General features: G+C 52.1%; 3 non-coding genes across 3 annotated transcripts; 2 read left to right on the top strand and 1 right to left on the bottom strand.

The window, feature by feature from the left end:
* Positions 1 to 4,844: 4,844 nt before the first annotated feature.
* Positions 4,845 to 4,937, top strand: TRNAI-UAU (transfer RNA isoleucine (anticodon UAU)). Its single transcript is given in 2 exon segments — positions 4,845 to 4,882; positions 4,902 to 4,937. It is a non-coding gene; the product is annotated as a tRNA-Ile (tRNA).
* Positions 4,938 to 8,019: 3,082 nt separating this feature from the next.
* TRNAT-UGU (transfer RNA threonine (anticodon UGU)) lies at positions 8,020 to 8,093 on the bottom strand. Its single transcript has one exon. It is a non-coding gene; the product is annotated as a tRNA-Thr (tRNA).
* Positions 8,094 to 14,565: 6,472 nt separating this feature from the next.
* TRNAL-UAG (transfer RNA leucine (anticodon UAG)) lies at positions 14,566 to 14,647 on the top strand. The gene has a single exon. It is a non-coding gene; the product is annotated as a tRNA-Leu (tRNA).
* The last annotated feature ends 6,521 nt before the right edge of the window (positions 14,648 to 21,168 follow it).

The raw sequence follows: 21,168 nt of genomic DNA, 5'->3' as shown, positions 1-21,168 counted from the left end.
TTAAGAAATGAAATAAGCTGTGGGTTGTGAGGCAGCAGCTGTTAGCTGGACAGAGCCAGAGACAAGGGAGGTGAGCAACACCTGGTGGGTGTTGCTGAACAGACATTATAATTGTTAAGCAGGCGAGCCACAACTCACCTGCATGAGCCCACCCCAGCAGAATGGCTTAACTTTGCCTGGAGACTTCACAATGCCCCCAGATGTGCCTGGCCTTGTGTTCTCCAGGCACACGTGGAGTTTGCAGATGAAATCAAGCTGGGAGGGTTTGCAACTGTTTTGGAGGATCCGCTCAGAATTCATAATAATCTGCACCAAGTGGAGACATGGTCTGAGGTAAACAGCTGCTAACCAGGCAGCAGAAGAAATCAATGCATTGAACTGAGCAGGGGTCCCAGGATCTCCAGGGTGACTCATCCACATGGAGACCTGCTTTGGGCCCTGTGGCTGGTGCTGCAGGCTGATCTCTTGCCCCCAGTGTCAGAGAGAGGGGAATGTGAAATTCATCCCCCTGGGCAAGTGTCTACTCCTTTCCCAGCTGCGCGCTGCCCAGCCCAGCCCAGCCCAGCAGCTGGGAGAGACCAGAGCCTCTGAGCCAGCCTTGGGAATGGGCCCTTCCCTCAGAGGCAGCTGCCCATGTCACTGGCTGCAGCTGAGACAGGGCTGCCCCCACCTTGTCCCCATGTCTGGCTGTGGCAATGCACCCTGGTTGTGTCTGGGGCCCTGCTCACCCCAGGAAGCCGCACTGCAGGGGACAGGAGTGAGCGTAGCATTGGTGGGCCAAACCAGCCCATCCTATGTGCCCAGCCAGCCAGCAAGTGGCAGGAAGGTTCCTGGCAGGATTGACTTTGGTGGGTATGAAAACCCACCATGCAGGTGGGGTTATTTAGCTGAGTGGCGAAGGTGATGGTTTGCTAATCCCTTGTACTTGGCAGGAATGGGTTCAAATCCCATCTTCAGGGTTGAAATTGCTTTTGTTGAGCCCCAGCCCCAAGGGGAGGCTGCCAGTGGAGGGGTGAGATGATTTCATTTACCCTGACAGGGCCCAACCTGTCTGCAAAGGCAGCCGAATTGTGTGCTGCTCCCTGGGGCTCAGCAGGGCCCCAAACTCAGCCAGGGGTGTGGTGCCTTGGCAAGGAGGGGGCAGCCTGTGAAATGGGCAGCTGCCTCTGAGGGAAGGGCCTGTCCCCAAGGCTGGCTCAGGGTCTCTGGTGCCTCCCAGCAGTGGGCTGGGCAGTGCCCATCTGGGAAAGGAGACTTGCTCAGGGGGAATGAATGTTTCTCTGCCCTTAACAGCAAGAGATGCAGCTACAGCTTGGGCCTGGGGCAGGTCTCCATTCAAATGTCCCACTCCAGGTTCTTCTGCACTTCTTGGCAGCCAGGGAAAAGCTTCTTTGGGACATACCTTCTGGCCTGCAGTTAAGGAGCCCCAGTTGGGGATTGGCTGATTTCCTACCACCTTGTGATGATGGCATCAGCACAAATGCTGCTTTGGGGGTGGCATTAGTGAGGGTTGAGGGGGAGCTTCCAGGCTCAGGGGTCTTTACGGAAGTCCTCTGGCTGCATGTAGCCATGGACCTCCCCTTCTCTTGCACTGTTCTCAGGTGCTCAGTGGCATTTGAGCCATCCCACAGAGGTTCAGTACCAGCAGTCCCACCTCCAGGGGCCCAGAAGAGCAAAGGTGAGCTGGGCTCCAGCCAGGGACTCTTCCTTTCCCCTTCTGTCCCCTGATATTTTAGCCTGATCTTCATGCTCCTTCCTTTAGGTGCCACGCCTGCAATAGAAATAGCCTGGCAGCTCCAGGTACAGGCACCGCCACCAATCATGTAGACGAAGGAGAAGCTATGGGAAACACAACCTCAGACATCTCAACACAGACTGATGAGTTCTAGAGCCCCAACCTGTTACAGGCATGTGGGTGAGTGTTAGCCGATGGCCGAGGATGTTTGGTGAGGTGCCAGCTATGCCCGTTTTATACCATCCGTGACTTTAACCGCTAGGACGCACTGTCCCTTCGCGGCGGGCAGCCCGGGCTAGGCTGACGGATGCCACAAGGTCCTAAACACCCGTGACTTTAACTGCTAGAGCTCAGAGCCCCTTCGCAGTGGGCAGTCAGGATTGACTGACAGGCGCCCCAAGAGTTTGCCCCGTGGAGGCGGCACAACTCAACGCTAGGCTCTTAGTACTCTCACCTAATGGCCAGGCTTTATAGCCAAAACGGCTGAGGTTCTTTAATTGTGTTGGCTGCTTTACAGTAAACCAGAGAAACAAGTCAGGCTTATGCACAAATGGTTACCAAAATTTATTAAACTAGATTCTAATCATGTGGTTACAAAATTGCTAGTGCCTACTTATTTAAATGTATAGATGTTACACACACAAACAAGTTACAAAGCTGAAGCCACAATCCCAAAGAAAGAAAACAAAGTATAGAGTCTATTTCAAAATATGTGTACACTAAAGATAGGAGATCAGGTGTGGGTGCTTCTTACCCTCCTTGCATCTCTCGATTCCAGCGGTGCCAAGCCAGGATCGGTCACTCAATTCCGCAGAAAGACGAATAAGGGACAAGGCTCAGGGACCCTTTTAGCTGCAGAAGCCTTGGGAGGCTGTCACTTATCTGACCAGCAGATAGATAGTGAAAAGCACTCAAAAATCATGGTGCTGTAGGTCCCATACTTATACCTCTGTACTCCTTTATTCTCTTTCTCCTTTCTTATGCCAAATTGGGGCTGGTCTGTCTGGGCGATGCCAGCTCTCGCAAGAGTAGTTTACACTTGCAAGGGAGAGAAACAATAAGTTCCGACTACTGGACACTCCTTTTATTAGGGTAAATATTTTCCCACCTAGGATGTTGGTGTGTGTGCATCACGTTATTTAGCAGGGGCTAAGAGCCATGTCTGTCACAGCTTCTCTGTCTGCTGTGAGCCTAATCGTTGTATATGTTCCCAGAGGCACATTGTAGCAGCACACCTGTGCTTTCTCACAGCTTCAAAGGCTGTGCTGGAATTTATGTTAAGTGCCCTGTTGTTTTGGCTCCCTTGTGTTCCCAGCAATGCTGGTCTGAGAGGGGGCTGTCTGTCTGTCTACAGTGAGTCAGCCCAACCAGAGGCTTAGCTCCAGTGGGCCTCACTCATTAAGCAGGATGAGGAGCTGTAACTCAGATACACCTGTGTGCAAAAAAGCCCAGCCCTTGCAGGGAGGGAGATTTAGAACAAACCACAGACGTTTGAATTCAGATTTCAGAATCCTGTGTGCTGTCTTTTACACAATGTGATTGGCAAATTTTGGCTCTTTTGGGCACCTCTGAGATTTTTGTAAGCTGGCACCCTGCACTCTATGCCACCCTCCAGCTGTTTCACTTCTCAGGACACTCCTTCCTACCCCATCTCTACCCCTCTTCTCCCTGAGACATTGAGCCCGTACCGTCTTGCTGCCCACTCCACTTGGCTGGAGACTGACTTTCTCTGAAACCCCCAGAGTTTTGAAACAGATTCATTTTTCTTTTATAATAACCAGCCTGCAGAAAATTAACAGAAATACAGATATGGGGAAGGATGTTGGTGCTTGTGTATGAATATTGAGCTGAGGAAGCACATAATGGCTCTGGCTGTGAATTCCTACAAAATTGACATCCTCTGTCCACACACATTTACAAAATGTGCAGCTACTTCATTGCTGAATGTGATCCATTTGATAGACTCTGAATGAGAACCTCTTTAGAGAAATGAGACCCAAAATTATTCATATCGGTGTCAACTTTCAGTTGCCCTGTTTAGCCAGATTTCAACTGAGGGAGGGATTTGCTAGGTATATATGCAATGGCTCTGGCAAACAATGAGGGCTGATCTCCATTTTAACCCCCGCCCCATATAATACAAATCCAGAGTGTGTAGGGAAAGGTGAGACAGCTGTAGTCATACAAGTAGCTGCCTTTTAAAGGAGAGGCTCGGACTTGAAACAAGACCACTTGATCTACAGTCAAACACCGTAACCCTGACCTACCCCCACATTTCACTCTAGCTTGTGCCAGTGATCTTCCGGCCCCTTTGAACAAACCCTTCTTCCCCAGCTTCCCTTTTCTGTCCCAACCCTCAGGGGTTTTACAAATGGGGTTTTATTAAACTTTCTCTCTCCCGGTGCACACCACAGCTTCCCCCTACTGACCTGGCTTCTCCCACTCACAGAGCTGCCATCACTCAGGAAGGCTGGTTTCACGTGAGTGGGGGACAGCTCTCCCATCCACTTGGGCTGCGGCCACACTTGGCCAAAACTTTGAAATGCCCATGCAGATGGCCATTTTGAAGATTACTGATGAAGTGCTGAGTTGAATATTCAGCACTTCATTAGCATTAGGACGCTTCCAGCTGCGGTACTTTGACAGCACTGCTTTCGGAAGCATGTGGCTCGGCACGGCTACACGGGGGTCCTTTTGGAAAGGACCCAACTCCTTTCAAAATCCCCTTATTCCTCTCAGCGGAGGAGCCCTTTTAGTGCCTTAACCGCAGCAGCTGTGTGGAATAGCAGAAGCACAAGCTGGAGTTGGAAGAGAGGCAGCCAAGGGGGCTGAGGGGGGGTAAGTGGGGATGGGCCCCAAGCTGCTGCCCCAGTGTAAAGAGGGGAGGATCCTGATGCCATGTCACAGCCTTGGAGAGGGTTTGTGATCTGCCTCACACTGGTCCCCCAGACAGGTTCTGCTCTGTGACTCCCCCAGTGGGTCCCAAGGCCATAGCGGCATTTGGCAACATGGATGCGATGGAGGTGAGGGGCTGTGACCTGTCGAAACAGGTTCTGCTGCTGAAATATGACCTGACCCCTAAGTCACCTGGGTCCCCTCTAAAAACAGAGCTCCAGTGGCGCAATGGGTTAGCGCGCAGTACTTATAGAGCAGTACTGCCCTAGACATGCTGAGGTTGTGAGTTCAAACCTCACCTGGAGCATTGCTTTTTCACCTGGTTGGCTCTGAATCATCAAATACTTTGACTGGAAGGGACCTCAAGAGGCCAGCGAGTCCAGGCTGCTGCGCTCATGGCAGGACCAAATACTGTCTACACCATCCCTGATAGACATTTCTCTAACCTGTTCTTAAATATCTCCAGAGATAGAGATTCCACAACCTCCCTTGGCAATTTATTCCACTGTTTGACCACCCTGACAGTTGGGATCTTTTTCCTAATGTCCAACCTAAACCTTCCTTCCGGCAGTTTAAGTCCATTGCCTCTTGTTCTATCCTCAGAGGCCAAAAAGAACAAGTTTTCTCCCTCCTCCTTATGATACGCCTTCAGATATCTGAAAACCGCTTTCAAATTCCCCCTCAGTCTTCTCTTTTCCAAACTAAACAAGCCCAATTCTTTCAGCCTGTCTTCATAGGTCACAATCTCTAACCCTGTAATCATTCTTGTCGCTCTTTTCTGGAACTCTCTAATTTCTCCACATCTTTCTTGAAGTGAAGTGCCCAGAACTGGACACAATACTCCAGCTGAGGCCTAACCAGCGCAGAGCAGAGCAGGAGAATGACTTCTCTGTCTTGTTCACAACACAGCTGTGAACGCATCCCACAGTCACGTTTGCTTTTTTTGGAACAGCATCACGCTGTTGGCTCCTATTTAGCTTGTGGTCCACTGGGACTGCTAGATCCCTTTCTGCTGTAGTCGGTCCTAGACAGTCTCTCCCCATTCTGTGTGTGTGAAACTGCTTGTTCCTTCCTAAGTGGGGCACTTTGCATCTGTCCTCATTAACTTCATCCTGTTTCCCTCAGAGCATTTCTCCAATTTATCTAGATCATTTTGAATTACGATCCTCTCCTCAAAAGCAGTTGCAACCCTCCCAGCTTGGTATCATCTGCAAACTTAAGAAGCGAACTTCCTATGTCAATATCTAAATCATTGACGAAGATATTGAACAGAACCGGTACTCAAGATGTCCACTGTGGCCTGTGACAGCTGCACTGGGGAGGCTGGTGGCAGTGCTGGAAGGTCCCGAGGAGTGGGCCCTTGTGTTTCCCTTGTCCCACAAGGCCACAAGGGGAGGGCTGGCCCATTCTCACATGAGGGCACCACAAGCACCACAGACAGGTGTGTGGCTCCCTCCCTCTCTCATGGCATTGTTCTGGCCACAGGCTGAGACCAAACAGCTATCTTAGAGCACAACCGCAAGGTGGGGAAGTGACCTACAGGGGCAAAATCTCCTTTGGTGTATTACAAACCTGGCATTCTTGTAGTTCTCAGAGCAGAAAATAGGTGACTGGTACAGGTGCTGGCTACACGCAAAAGGTCCCTGGTTCAAAACCAGGCAGAAGCATGAATGCCTCTGTTTGTGGGGCTCACTCTTACGCCCAGAAGGGCTCATCTCTTTCTCCTATAACCTCTCTTACAGATAAGCCCAGCACCCATGTGACAAGAAGATGTTGAACCAGACTGTGTTGTACAGCAGGAGAGCCCAGCAGATGCATTGCTGCTAGTGCACAGAAACTCTGTCCCAGAATGTACTTGAAGGCTTTTCCCTCACTGATGTCACTGGCTGGGAATCACAGAGCTATCTTTGCCCCTCAGCCAAAAGAAGCTGTGCCAGGCAAGTGCCCCTGCCCGATCCCACATGTTCAGTCCCAGCCAGACCCAGCCACAGCCTGCTCCTGAACCTGCCTCCCATCAGCCCCTGACAGACTGACCTGGCAGAGAAGGGGCCAATCCAGCTGGAGCTGCTGTGCTAACAGAGCAGCTGGAAAGGAGCAGAGCGTGTCAAGAGGAGACACAAAGGCTGCAAACCCTGCCCATGGCCCTGCTCTGGACCCACCCAGCAGGGACACATGGGCTGAGCTGTGCTGCTCCCAGGGCAGGGCACCACAGTCCCCTGCTCACCCCAGGAAGCAGCTCTGCAGGGGACATGATTGATCACAGCCCTGTTGGGCCAAACCTGCCCATCCCGTGTCCCCGGCCAGCCAGTGAGTGGCAGAAAGGTTCCTGGCAGGGTTGAAGTTGGGACATATTAAAAACGTTCCAGGCACGGTGGGTGAGGTGCCGAGTGGTGAAGGGGATGGACGGCTAATCCATTGTGCTCTGCAGGGTTTGAATCCCATCCTCACTGAACCTTTATAGGCACCATCCTGCTGAGCTTTGTTGAGTTCCAGTCCTATTGTGTGATGCTACTTCTAGCACAGCTGAGCCTGCTGCCCCCCCAGCTCCTGTGCTGGGCAGACTCCAAGCACAGGCCAACACTGCTGCTCACTAGTGTGGGGGGTGTCTCTGCAGAGGCAGGTCTGGGGCAGGAGAGGGCCAGGAGGCAATACACACTGTAAATGGGATTCCCTAGTGCTCAGTGGCCCAGGACCTAATGCTGAGCCCTTGGCTGCATAGACCTGTTGGTGAATAACAAGAATCAAGGGCATCACCTCCCTGCCTTAGTAACAGACAAAGGGCTTTGGGGTTCCTCCCATGCTCCCCACACCCACTCTGCAGCCACCTCAGCTGTCCACCTGTCAGTGTCTGTTACTTCTTCCTCCAGAAGGACGGCAGCCGCCTCCTGCAGCTCTCTGAACTCTCCAGCACAGCCCAGAGGTGCTGCAAAGCAGGTGAGAGGCAGCCAGAAAGATTTGGCCAGTCACCACTGGGTGCTGCTTTCCTAATCTCCCCTTACCTGGGAGGTCCATGGGCAGGGGAGCCACAGAGCCTCTGGGACTTTTCTCCTAACTCGTTTGGGTTTTGTCAGTGACAAACAAAGGGATGTGAGAGGAGAGTAACTCTCCCTCTCCTGCCCAGCTGAGATTGCGCTGTCAGCAGCTGTGCACAGGCAGTGCCAGAGAGCCACAGGGCTGGGAGGATCAGCCTCTGTTCTTGTAGCCAGAGGAGCCACCTTCCCAACGCCAGTTTCAGCTGCCTTTGTGTGAGCTCTTGTCTGTGCCTGGATTCTTCCCAATGCTCCTCTCCCATCAGCCTTTGCCTCCCCCAGCCACGACTGGGATTGCCAAGGGAGGGCTTTTTGGTTCCCCAGACACCTGTAGGAAAATGTTGCTCATGATGCACAACAAGGCACCACTGGGAGTTGAACCCAGGATCTCCTGTTTACAAAGCAGGCGCTTTTACCAGTTAAGCCATGATGCCCCCCTTGCTTGAGCTGTGGGTCCTGACAAGGAGGTATCTGTGTTCGTCTGTGTCTTCAGCCAAAAAGCCGTCCTGCAGCACTTTAACGACAACCAAACGAATTTATCAAGTGATGAGCTTTTGTGGGGGCCGACCCACTCTGGTGGGCTGCCCACAACAACCCCTTCCCATTGCCCAGCACAGACATTGTGCCTGAGGGAAGCTGGAGTTGCCGCCGAGAGGACATTGCGGATGAGAGGAACGAAAAACCCCCTTTCACTTCCTCTCCCCTCTGCCGTGTGCAGATCAGACTCCACCAATCTACCCTCCTCCCACCCCACCTGCCCCAGTGCCAGGGTCCCACCAGCAGAGCCTGGAGTCCTGCCCCCCTTTGCTCCCTCAGCCTGAATTTCACTCTGTGATCCCCACACCCTCCTTTCTCCCTCTTCACACCCCAGGGGTGGGGCGAGGAGGGCCCAGCTGTGGGGCAGAGTTATCTCCTGTCTCTCACGGAGTGGGGGATGGGCTGTGCCGCCCCGGTTGGAGCTTTTCAGGGTGAGCATTTGCTGCGGTGTAACTAGCAGAACATTTTGCCTTTCTGTCTCCTTCTGCCCTTCAGTCCCACTTGTGACCCTCCACACAACCCCTTTGCTTTATTACCAGCCCAGTGCAAATCACTGTGCCCTGGGGGTGGGGCTGACTTCCCCGCTTTCCCTGTGTGAAACCTTTGAGCAGGGCCTGGGGCTGTTACTGTGCAGTTGCAGGTCGGGGTCCGCTGGGGGTGTGGGGCTCCGAGTCATGTCTGGTGCCCCCGCCCCATGTCACAGAGGTGTGTGCCGTGTGGGGTACATACCTGACCGTCCACTGCCGCAGTTGGGGGTACCCTTGCCTGGGCAAATCCTCCTTGCTGAACAGCTGCAGGTGGGCCATGGCAAGACCCAAGTGGGCATCAGTGGGGAGCCACAGACCCCCCCAATCTGCCCTGGATGAAGACTGTGAATGCAGGGACATGAGCTGGGGATCATTGTTGGCCTCTACAGGGTATGAGTAGGATCCATGGCTCCGCACACCTTCCTGGGTGAGGCTCCTGCTTCTGGGCTGGCTGGGGGCTGGGCATCAGTGGGAAGAGCAGAGACCCACCCTCCATTCTGGTGCCCAGCCTCACGAGCAGAACTCTGGTTCCTTTTCTGACCCCACGGCTGCTCTGCTCTCCCCTCTGCCCAGGCCTTCCTGCCCTTGCTGAAGCAGGCTGCCCAGGGAAGCCCCCAGAGAGGGCTGAGCTGCAGCAAGGCGGCCGTCGTCAACATGTGCAGCATGGCTGGCTCCATCCAGAATGTCTGTGGCTGGGAAATGGTCCAAATCATCTCCTATCGCTGCAGCAAGGTACAGGGCACACCCAGCAGGGCCTGACTGCTGCCTGGGTTTGCTACTTGCACAAATCCCTGTCACTCGGTGTATTCCCCTTGTTCCCCATCCTGCTGCCATCATTCCAGCCTCCAGCGCAGTGCTGGGCAGGGCCGTCAGATTTTGTCTGCCTGCAATTCACATGGGCTTTAGATCAGAATTCCCATCCGGTGAGGAACTTTCTGTTGTGCCTGTATCCCGCCGGAGAAATCCCCACGCTGAGATGGGCTGGGGACAAACCTCTCACCATTTTCCAGTGATAGAGAGCCTGGCTCAGTGGTGGAACACTTGACTGCAGATGAAGCTTTACCAGATGCCCCTGTTTGGATGGTTTTCTTAATGGAAATCCATTTTCACCTCTGGCTCCAGTATGTTTTGGGGTTGCTCTGGATGCTTGACATGGATTTAAACACTTCACATTTTCCTCTACAAACGTACAAAAACTGAGCGAACCCGTCCCTCAGCTGCCTCAGTTCCCAGCCTCTGAGGCTCAGGTTTCTGTTCCCATCGATCACACAAAGGTGCAGTACGATGCACATGCGCGGGGCTCTGCTTGCCATGGGCTGCACTGGGCAGGAGAACCAGACCCACAGCCGGGGGGCTCAGGAGCCTGACACAGAAATGCCCTTGGTGCAGGCTGACACACCTAGGCCGTGTCACACTCAGCCAGCAGCAACAGAGACTGACCCAGGCCCAGGAACAAGCCTGTGGCTCTGAGCAGTAAATAGTCACCAGGCAGGGGGCAGAGCTGGGCAGAGGGCCAGGCAGAGTCCTCCCACAGAGGGAGCTGCAGAAAAGACCAATGCAGCAGAGAAACAAAGAAACATAACTGCCGAGTCTCACACATTGGCTCAGAGCTACCGAAGCAAGAGACGAGTGAGCCAGGCTGATGCCAGCCCCACAGCCATGGGTCAGTAATTCGCCCTGAGACTGAAGGGGCGAGAGGTCCAGTGAGTGACTCCTTCCCCCAAAAGGCTCATTTGTGAGTTTACCTCTGGGCACCCAGAGGGAACAGACCCCTTGGGGCACAGCCCATGCACAGCACAGTTTAGTAAGCATGAAAGGAAGCACAAAAATCTACCCCACAAGCCCCAGTTTGAACTCTTATTGCCGGAGACAACGACATCTCCACTGCGGCTGCTCTCAGAACATGGAGCACCCACCAAAATGCTCGCAAGTGGCAGAGTTGTGCGGTTGACACAACCAGCCCTGTTGCATGTACCTCACCTGCCCAAGTAGCTCAGCAAATCTGTGTGACCAGGCAGGTGACAGGCACAGGAACACAGAGGATGCCAAGAACAGTAACAGCAGGTTACTGCCAGTCACCAGCACCCCTGGACAGAGGCATTTGGAATTCTTATGGTGATACCAACAGTGACACCCAGCAACCCCCCACCCTCCAGGCTGACCCCTGCACAGCCCCCTGGGCATCGTAGAGCCTATTTGTCCATTGCAGCCAGGACAACAAGCAAAGGTGAGCTAAAAGGTACAGCAGGACTTGAACCCCTCATGGGAGCATTAGGAGACTCCCAATAACCAGTTCATCTCGCCAGCCTCGGTGGAAAGGAGCCATGGGCAGCTGCAGAGAGTTTGTGGTCTCTGGAATGAGCTGTGCGGGTCAGGACATTTGCTTATTCCGAGGGTCATGAGCTCCAGGGGTAGAACATTTACTAGTGCTCGTGGCTCAGTGCGCAGGGCTGGGGCTGGGAAGTGGCCATGTCAGTGTCTCACTCAGGTCAAGGCTGGAAGAGAGTTTCGCCCATGAAAACAGCCCAGGGGCAGGGAGGTGTTTCCCTGGACTCTCCGGCATTTTAGTGGGTCTGGCTGCTTTGGGGCCGGGACACTGACCTATCCTGCTGCAGTCATTACCCCAAAGAGGCTTGGGGGTTCCAGTCTCAGACACAGCACACAAAGCCGGGCTCAGCAGCACTGCAATTGCCACCCCACAGTGTGACAGCCGCCATGTGCGGTTTGACCTGAAAGCCCAGAGCTGCTCCTTTCCCATGAGGACAGGAGTGTCCCAGGGGGGCCTGGAGCACTGGCCTGTCACCAGCATGTGAACCTCCAGAACATCCATTGTGGGTCAAAACAAAGGTCCCTCCAGCCCCATGTCCTGTCAGGGCCAACACCAGGTGCCGCAGAAGGTCGCAGCCTGGCACCCCTGGCAGCTGAACCCAGCAGCTCCTGTGTGCTCCTTTCAGCTGTGGGGCAGGAGATATGTCCCAAAGAGGCTTTTCCCCAGCTGCTGAGAAGCACAGAAGAACTCAGGACTTGCCCAGGATGGCGCAGTTGAATGGAGACCTGCCCCAGGCCCTGTGGCTGGATCTATTGCTGTCAGTTGGCAGAGAAACATTCCTTCCCCCTGGGCAAGTATCTGCTCTTTTCCCAGATGTGCACTGCCCAGCCCAGGAGCTGGGAGAGACCAGAGCACTGCATCAAGCCTTGGGGAACCAGCTCTTCACTCAGAGGCAGCTGCACCTGTGCCTGGCCTCAGCTGAGTCAGGGCTGCCCCTTCCTTGCCAGGGAACTACACCTCTGGCTGTGTTTGGGGCCCTACTGAGCCCCACACAGCAGCCCTGAAGGGGGCAGAGGTGAGTGGAGCTGACACTGGAGTCAGGCTTGGCACTTTCAGGGCAAATGAAATCATCCCACCCCCCACCTCTTGCAGCCAGAGCTCAGCTCAGCCTCACAGAGGTGTCCTGTGCTTGGAGTCTGCCCAACACAGGAGCTGGGAGGCAGCAAACTCAGGTGTGCTGGAAGTTGCAAACAATGGGGCTGGAAATCAACAAAGAAAGATGCAGTGAGGATGGGATTTGAACCCCTGTAGGTAGAGCACAATGGATTAGCAATCAATCACCTTCACCACCTCATCTTCATGTGCTGCAAGTTTTTCATTCTTCCCAAACTCAACCCTGACAGGAACCTTTCTGCACCTCGCTGGTTGGCCAGGGACACAGGATGGCCAGATTTGGCCCAACAGTTCTACTCTCACTCCTGTCCCCTGCAATGCGGCTTCCTGGGGTGAGCATGGCCCCCAAAACAGCTGGGGTGCAGTGCCCCGGCCAGACATGGGGATTTGGTTTGGAAAGCCCTGGTTCAGCTGCAGCCACTGACATGGGCAGCTGCCTGTGAGAGAAGGGCCTGTCCCCAAGGCTGGCTCAGGGGCTCTGGTCTCTCCCAGCAGCTGGGATGAGCTGGGCTGTGCACAGCTGGGAAAGGGGCAGACACTTGCCTGTGGGGTTGAATGTCAAACTCCCCTCTCTCTGACACTGAGAGCAATAGATCAGCCTGCAGCACCAGCCACAGGGCCTGAGGCAGGTGTCCGTGTGACTGTCCCGCCCGGGAGCCCCTGGGGTCCTGTAACCAGACACAATCCCCCTGCTCTACTCCATCTTGCCCCTTTTCGGTGCCGCTGAGCACACAGCACAAAGGAACAGCACAGTCTTAGAGCGTTGGAAAGCACAGACGCGCCTATCTCAAGCCCAGCGTTTAGATGCTTCAGAACACAGATGTGCAGTGTCAGCATGACCCTGGACTGAAGCGTACAGACAAGGGGGCTAACAGGCTAGATGTTGACCACAGGGCCTCAAACTGCCCTCGGCTGCTACCGATAATTGAGACGCCCACACTTCATGCAAAGCCGAGCTGCTGAGCCTTCAGCTGTACCCCTCGCTTTCCCAATGAGCCAACAAGAGAGCAGGTGCTACAGGATGGGCCATGAAGCAGGCGAGGCAGCGTATTGCCCAATCGTCTGTGAGTGTGACCCAGAAACCTACCACACGCTCTGTAGCACAGACAGACAGACGGACAGACACATCCTGCACCCAGCTACAAAGGCTGTTCACAGACAGAAAAGAGGTTATGATATTTGAAAGCTAAACCATTTCCCTCAAATGTCATATTAAGCACATCTGCCCATCACACAGGCAGGTGGAGGGTTTGTGGTCCCAGTTGCTCACAACCAGACACATCCAAAGCCATGAACCACCAGCCTGGCTCAGTCACAAAGGGACAGGGGTCCCTGCTGCCCCAAGGCTGACAGAGAGCCCCTCAAGACCACCACTGCCCAATCCACCCAGGACCTGCTCCTTACTCACTCAGACAGAGCTTTGCTGGTTTTCCTTCCACCCAGAATCCCACTTCTCTTCCTGGGTTACCAGGAGCCACTCCTGGAGCACCATTGGACAGGCACAGGATTCTGCCTCCCTGCAGCCAGCCTCACCTGCACAGGCTTTGGCAGGAGAAAGAGTGGTGCTCCATTAACTGCACTGAGGTGCTAAGCTGCTCTCCTGCCTGCCTCAGCTTTACTTCCTTCTTCTGCCCCGTTCCAGCCTCACTTCTTCCTTTAGCAAGTCACGCAAAGGAGGCCAGCAGGAGAGCCGGCCTCAGTCAGTCAATCCTCAAGGGCAGAGGAGGCCAAGACACAAGCCTCCTGAAAAAGAACGGCTGAACTTGTGTAGCTTCTCCAGTCTGAGAGCGACGTATAAGCTCTGCTGATACCTCTACCCTTTTTCACACAGCAGTTGGGTTTACTCCGGAGACAGAATGAGACCAGCTCTTCTCAGCCCCAAAGGGGAGCAAAGCAACCAAAGCACTGCTGTTTTCATGGGGCTTTAAACAAGTACATTGCACATGTAAAGCAAATGTAACAACCACAAAGCTACAGAAGTTCTATCTGGGTTGGGTTCCCCTCCCATCACGTCCATCCACAAGTCACTGCTCACCTTGGCCCACGTGGGGAGCCCTTCAAAGGCTCAGCTGCTAGAGCAGAGGATGGCAGCTGCACTCAGGAACTGTGACTCCAGCTTTAAGAGTATCATGACCAGTAATCCCCATCACCTTCCTCTGTGTGTCAGTGTGATCTGGGATAAAAAGCAGCCAAGAGAGACGGCAGGGGAAGGTTAGGATGTGCTAAAAGCCATCTTTTTGGAATACTGTGTCACAGCCCCCTTTTATTGAAAACATGCTGACATTTTCACTAGGTATGACATATGAGGCGTTTTAAAACTTTGTATGTACTCGGTGTAAACTGTTCTGAAACTCAGGAAATGTCAAGAGAGGTTGATGCTCGCTTAAAGTGCCTTTTGTAGGTAGTGTGCCCGAGTGGTCTAAGGCACTGGATTTAGGCTCCAGTCTCATCGGAGGCGTGGGTTCAAATCCCACCACTGCCATTTCTTTATGAACAGGAAGATGGATAGAAAGCTGCATTGATGGCCAGACCCCAACAGTTGAAACTGACATCTCTGTTTGGAGATGGGTTTCAAGTATAATGTCCTCATGATCAATTCTCTGTCTTGCAAGGTTCAACATCTTTATTGAAAAGCTGGATGAGGGGGAGTACTACACCGTTAGCAAATTTGCAGATGACCCTAAACGAGGGGAAGAGGTTGATCTGCTGGAGGGTAGGTCCTGAGTGACTTGGATAAATTGCAGGGTGGGGTCAAAAGAAATGTCATGAGGATCAATAAGGACAAATGGGCTGTGGCCACATTTGGCCAAAACCTCAAAATAGCCATGCTAATGGCCAGCTACTCTGCTGATAGGAATGGGGGGATTTCAAAGTCTGCGGGGTCCTTTGGAAACCTGCCTGTGCACCAAAAGGAGATGATGCCAACACCCAACCCCATTGGATGACTTCATCGTAGTTGCCAACACAAGAAGATATTGCATCAGGAACTGGATTTGAGAGAAGGTCTGCCAGATCCAAACGACCCCCTGTCTAGACTAGAGACCATGGTGTGTAGTATTTACAGTGTTTTCGATGTAGGATTTCTGCCAACAGTAGAGTGGCTTATTCCATATTTGTTGCTGTAGTTAGAATCAGTTTTATTTTAAAATGAAGAGGGCTTCTCAAGAGGGGAGGGAATGTGGTGCTTTAGGTGCAAGACTGCTTGTAATTACCAGAACTGTGAATCCAGGCTGCTGGGAATCTGGAAACACAGAAAACATGAAGAAGAAGTTAGAAGATTAGCAGGGGCCTTACAGAGAGCTACAAAATAGTGCAGCAGCTTTGTCAAGAGGTCTCACTTTTGGAAATACAGTGTGTGGATGTGTGTTAGCGCCTTGCTTGTACGGTAGCACAGGCTGGTGGGAGCAGGTCCCTCACAATCCTGGGTGTCCCTGAGGAGCGTCACAATCAGCTTAGAAGATTGAAAAGCTGAGTTCCCTTGTCCCTGCTCTGCCCTCTTTGTGTGCAAAAGGACACTTGCCTCCTCTGTCTGCCTCCACATCAGCTCCAGTAGCTCCACACCAGAGCAGTGGTTCACAGTCTGTGACCTGTTTGCAGCTCAGTCAGCACCCACTTGTGACATCCTCACAAACACACAGGTAGTATTGGACACAGCCCACATTACACACTGTGGTTTCATATGCAGCCTACAGTAGTGAACAAGTTGAGAACCATTGTGCTCGAGACGCTCAGAAGAGCCAAGTTTGGGTTAAAATTCCCCTCTGGCTGGTTCCCCACCCATTGAGCCCGGCCCAGACTCTGAGAATGGGAAAGAAAGTAACTGCTGGAGGAGATGAAATACCCTCCACAAGTCCAGCAGCTCCAGATCAACCAAAAGATTATCAGACTGAGAATTGGGTGCCGGATAGGGGGGACTGTAACTGTACCTGCTGAGTCCCAGGGGAGGGAAACCAGCATTCATTGCTTCTGTGGACTCCAGCACAGAGAGAGAACTGCTGCCTGGTTCTTCTTTCCCCTGCAAGTTGTGTAGGGACAGAGGTCATCAATGGCCTTGGTAAGAAGCTGTAACATTTGTGAGTTCTCACTGGTTGTTTCCACAGCTTTTTATTCCTGTGCTGGCTAAAGTAGGGCCAGCCAGCCAGTCAGCTGCTCTGGGACTGTCAATAGGGCTGCAGGGAGCTGTCTCATCAGAGACCGAGGCTTCATTACTTGCTTGCCAGAGTGTGGTCTGGAGGGTTGTTTCTCCTTTAAACCCTGACAGTCTGACTTTGGGATTTCTGAGTGCCCCAGAACACACCTTACTGTCTCCTCTTCACTAGCAAGTAGCCCCTTTTTGCTTTTTTGTCACATGGCTGTCAGTGTGAAGAGGCACAGCTCGGTGAAGTGCATGTACGGTCCCCCGCCCTGCTCATGAACTCTCTGCAGGGAGACACCAGCTAATCTCCTGCTTCTCAGAAATTTTCTTCTTCCTGTAAAGAATGTGCCAACAGGAGCTTTGTACTGGTGAAGGATTTGGGGAATGTGTCCTCAAATGTAAAGGTGAGCCCATGTAATGCCTTGAAAACAAAGCCTGATGGGAGCAAGTGAAGCAAAGCGTTTTCATGTCTTGTAAATAGCTTGTTGTTGGAAAGTCACATTTTATGACTTTCCCCAATGTGAGAATTGTGGAATCTCACCAGTGCTTGAAGTTGTTGTGGGCTACAGGGCACTCATGACTGCTGTGTCAGATATGGATTACAGAGGGATCCCTTCATGGAAGCCTTATGAAGTGAAAAAGGGTAGGACTAGTGGTTGATTCAGCTTGCTGGAAGCCTTTGGGCTATACAGCGGTAAAACTGGTTTGACTATTTCTTCCCCCCGCTGTTAGAAGGTGGACCTAAAGATGGGTCAATAACTATTCTGCTAGAATTCATCCTGGTGAATATCGAGATGCTGCACCTCGATGCAGAGCTGAATACCAGTGTGAACTGAAATCCCCTATGAGCTGGTAGCTGAGGCCCTGGAGTGCTTCAAACACAGGGTTCTGCCTATTGCAAAACCCACAAGACAGGAGAGGGACATCTGGTGTGAGAAGCAGCCAGCAGGTGTGAGCGGCGGGTGGGCAGCTGGCAGGGGATGCGGAACGCCGGTCCAGCACAAAGGTTGCATTACCTCCAGTTCAGAGAGGGAATGCAGCAAGGGCCATGTCTACACTAGCCTGTTCCTTTCGGAAGGGGCATGGTGATGAGTGAGGTCGGAAGATGACGATGAGGTGCTGCCATCAACGTGCAGTGCCTCATAAGCATAATGGAGCACAGGGCGATTGAAAAGTGCCACTTTCGAATCTTGTACCATCTGTGTGTGGGGGGGGCCTGTCGAAAGGACCACCTATTCTTCAAATGTCCCCTCTTCCTGTTCAGTTTTATGAAGGGGCGAGTGTAGACAAGTCGAAAGTGATGTGTCAGGGAGTGCAGGGACTGGGAAGACTTTGAAGTGGGTACGGAGAAAGCTTGGGTGTGTGGATTGGCTCTTTCCAGTATAGGACTGCTGAGCCTGAGAGGCAAAGGGCACTGCTCCATCTGCTTGAGCTGGGATACTTACTTGAGGCTTGGTTGTGAACTCTGGGTGTGGTATTTTCCCAAGCTTATGCCATATGACTTTTCTGCCTCTTCATTAAAAGCTCATTTTCTACACTCAGACTCTGTGCTTGTGAGTGGGGAAGCATTGCCCCTGCGAGGCACCCAGGGCTCTGCAAATTTCCCAGGCTTCTGGGTGGGGGCTGCAGCCGGTTCTATGTGAAATGGATGAAAAGGGACCCCTCGATGTTGAAACAGACCCTGGTTGCTCCCGACTTATTCTGACAAAAGGCTTACATTTCACAGCTGTAGACCCTCTTATCAGACTGAGCTCCTTCATGAGTCCCTCAGTAAATCAAAGGGCTGACTATCCTCCAGTCTCTTTCATAGAGTACTAGAAGTGGAAGGGACCTCACGAGGTCAACAAGCCCAGTTCCCTGCACATTTCCTTGCTCACACTCCCCAAATGTCAATCAAAACTTCAGTAGCTGAGATTTATTCCCCACAAAAAGATCAGTTGTATGTCTTTCGAGGTGGAATTGGTGCAGGAGTCCAGAACTGTTACAAGAGAAATTCCAGTCTAATTCCTAAATGTGCTCATGCTGAGCCAGATTGGAAGGTTTCCCTTCCCCATAACTTCGAGCAGTTTGTGCTTCCTGGGATGCTTTTCCAATTAGGCCAAGTCAAAGATTTCTTTGTCTTTCCAACATTGTTGCTGCCTTCAGTGTAGGTACAGGAGGAGAGGAGAAATGATCATGTCAATGTCCCTTACTTTACATGCTCCACTGGGTGCCAGAAAGATCCTGGGTGTGTCTCAGAGCCAGGCACCTCAGGGCGAACAGCCTATTGAGCAGCTGCCTTTCATGGCCATTGTGAACCTGTCTCCTACATGTCCCTTCCTGGTGAATGGCCAGGGATGGTAACTTAACATCTAGGTGGGTGTGGGTCACTCCTTTGTTGCTACTGCAGAATTAGTCCCTGGGTGTTTCTCAGATTCACAACAAAGAAAGAACAAACACAGAGAAAGAGCAACTTCTTGTCTTCCAAAGTAAGAAATGTACATGTTTGAGAGAGAATTTTATCCCTCATTGTTTTTTCTTACTTCAGTGGCCTAATGGATAAGGCCTTGGCTTTCTAAGCCAAGGATTGCGGGTTCAAATCCCACCTGGGGTGAAGCTCTCTGACCCTACTGTCAGTCTCAAGGTAAATAAAAATGGGGGCTTTGAAAACCAGAGAGGAGCAATGGTGCATTAGGGGTACTTCTAGAAATGCATGTGGTTGCCTTTATGCAAATGAGTTGTTGCATATTCATATCACTTCCTTGTTTGCATCTGTGATGGGGTTCAGTCTTCCCCAAGCTCTGCACCCCATCTGCAGGCAGGAGTGACTCTTACTCAGCATGAGAAGAGCAGGTTTATTAGCTGACAGGACACAGCGTCTTACAGAAGAGTCAGTACAGCAGGCGGAGACAGCCAGTCCAATCCATGTTGGGGAGAGGAGGCCCTGAGGGCCCCCAGAGCTGAGGCCTTGCCCCCTCCTTTGTCTTTCTTCCTCCCAGCCCAGACTTAACTGCTTCCCAACTCCCAGTTTCAATCTAAACTCCTTGGGCTCCACCTCCCCCTTTGTCTGCAGTACAAAGGTGTTACCTGGTGAAAATGGGCCACTGTGGGAAAGGAAGAGACTCAAAGCTGTGGGTACCCAAGAGGCTCCTGTTACCACCTGCCTTCAGCCTGAGGAGACTGATGGAGTGAGCTCTCTCCCGCTGGCAGCACAAGCACTTTCCTCTTCCTGCCCTGGGCTTTGCCGTTCCTCTGTACGCAAGTGACAGACACTCTCTTTTGAGTCATTGATCTTCAGGCCCCTGCAGGACAAACCTGGCTTCCCCAGCTCCTTTTCCTCTCCATGTCCAGAGTGGTTTTACAAATGGAGTTTAATTAAACTTTCTCTCTCTGGAACAAAAACACAGTAAAGTCGCACTTTAAAGACAAAAAAAAAAATTTATTAGGTGAGCTTTCGTGGCACAGACCCACTTCTTCAGACCAGAGCCATAGCAGAACACACTCAATATTTAAGGCACAAAGAACCAAAAATAGTCATCATGGTTGACAAATCAGAAAAAAATTATTATCAAGGTCAGCAAATCAGAGAGCAGAGGGGTGGAGTTGGGGGTTGGGAGTCAAGTATTAGATGAAGCCAAGTATGCAAAAGCGCCCCACAGTATCTCAGAAAATTTGCATCCTGATTCAAACCGCATGTTAATGTGTCGAATTTGAATACGAAAGAGAGTTCAGCAGTCTCTTTTTCCAAAGCAGACTGAACATTCTTCTTTGTCTGAGAGAGTCTGAAGTTGTCAACTCTGATTGTTGTTTTTGGTTCTCTGTGCCTTATACATTGAGTCTGTTCTGGTCTGGCTCTGGTCTGAAGAAGTGGGTCTGTCCCACGAAAGCTCATCTGATAAATTATTTTGTTAGTCTTCAAAGTTCTACTTCACTGCTTTTTTGTTTGGATAGTATACAGACTAGCACGGCTTTCTCTCTGTTACTTTCTCTCTCCAGGGGCACCCTACAGCTGCCCCCCCACTGACCTGGCTTCTCCCACCCACAGAGCTACCGCAGCTTAGGGAGGCAGATGATTTGTGCATGAAGGGCAGCTTTCTCCCATCTGCCTGGAGCCTCAGCAGTGATTACAAAGAAGTAGGGGAGAACCTAGTGACGGATACCACGTTATCCAACAGGTATTGCTGGGTTTGCGTTCAGTGTCAGTAACTCCTCTCTGGGTGCTTCCATACAAGCCCCCTCCATCCAATGGGGTGTGCTAAGCAGGCATGTCGGAGGAGACAAATGAGGTGCTGTGATGCATATGTAGCACTTCATAAGCATAATGGCCACCTTGGGAACTTCAAAGCTGCTGACCTTGAGGCACTGACAGGCAGTGTAGCAGCAGGTGCTTCGAAGTACCTGCCAAACATCCAAGGTCCCTTACTCCCAACAGTAGGCTGCAGCAGCTAGCTCATCAGACCGAGATACAGAGATGTTCAATGTGGTATTCCAGTTCCACTTCCCCTCATCACAAGAGGGCCAATGGAATCCTCCAAATCCTCCAATCCCCCAAGTTCAAAATAACGTATCTCCAAATATGCAAAATGTGTAAGTTATTTTGAGATCCACCTGCAGCCTTTCTCTCAGTTACAACCGCTCAGCCTTTCCGGGCCTTTCCTCTTCCTTGTTTGTTGCCAATCCCAAAATAGCCCCTACAGAGCAGAAGGCAGCTGGCCGTATGACACCTACGTTAGGTGTGACTGGTGCAGAGTCCCTGTCAAAGTCTCACCTGAGACTGTCCACGCAGCAAGTGGCAGCCAAACCAGAGCACTGTGCTTGGAGCCAGCCCCCGCGCCTCTCAGAGAAAGTTAATATCCAGCGGAGAAGACGACTGAACTGCACCAGAGGTG

This window comes from Carettochelys insculpta, chromosome 33, assembly GCF_033958435.1.
Source record: "Carettochelys insculpta isolate YL-2023 chromosome 33, ASM3395843v1, whole genome shotgun sequence".
NCBI lineage: Eukaryota > Metazoa > Chordata > Testudines > Carettochelyidae > Carettochelys > Carettochelys insculpta.
Note: the sequence above shows the minus strand (reverse complement) of the source record. Positions and strands in the feature narration are given on the sequence as shown.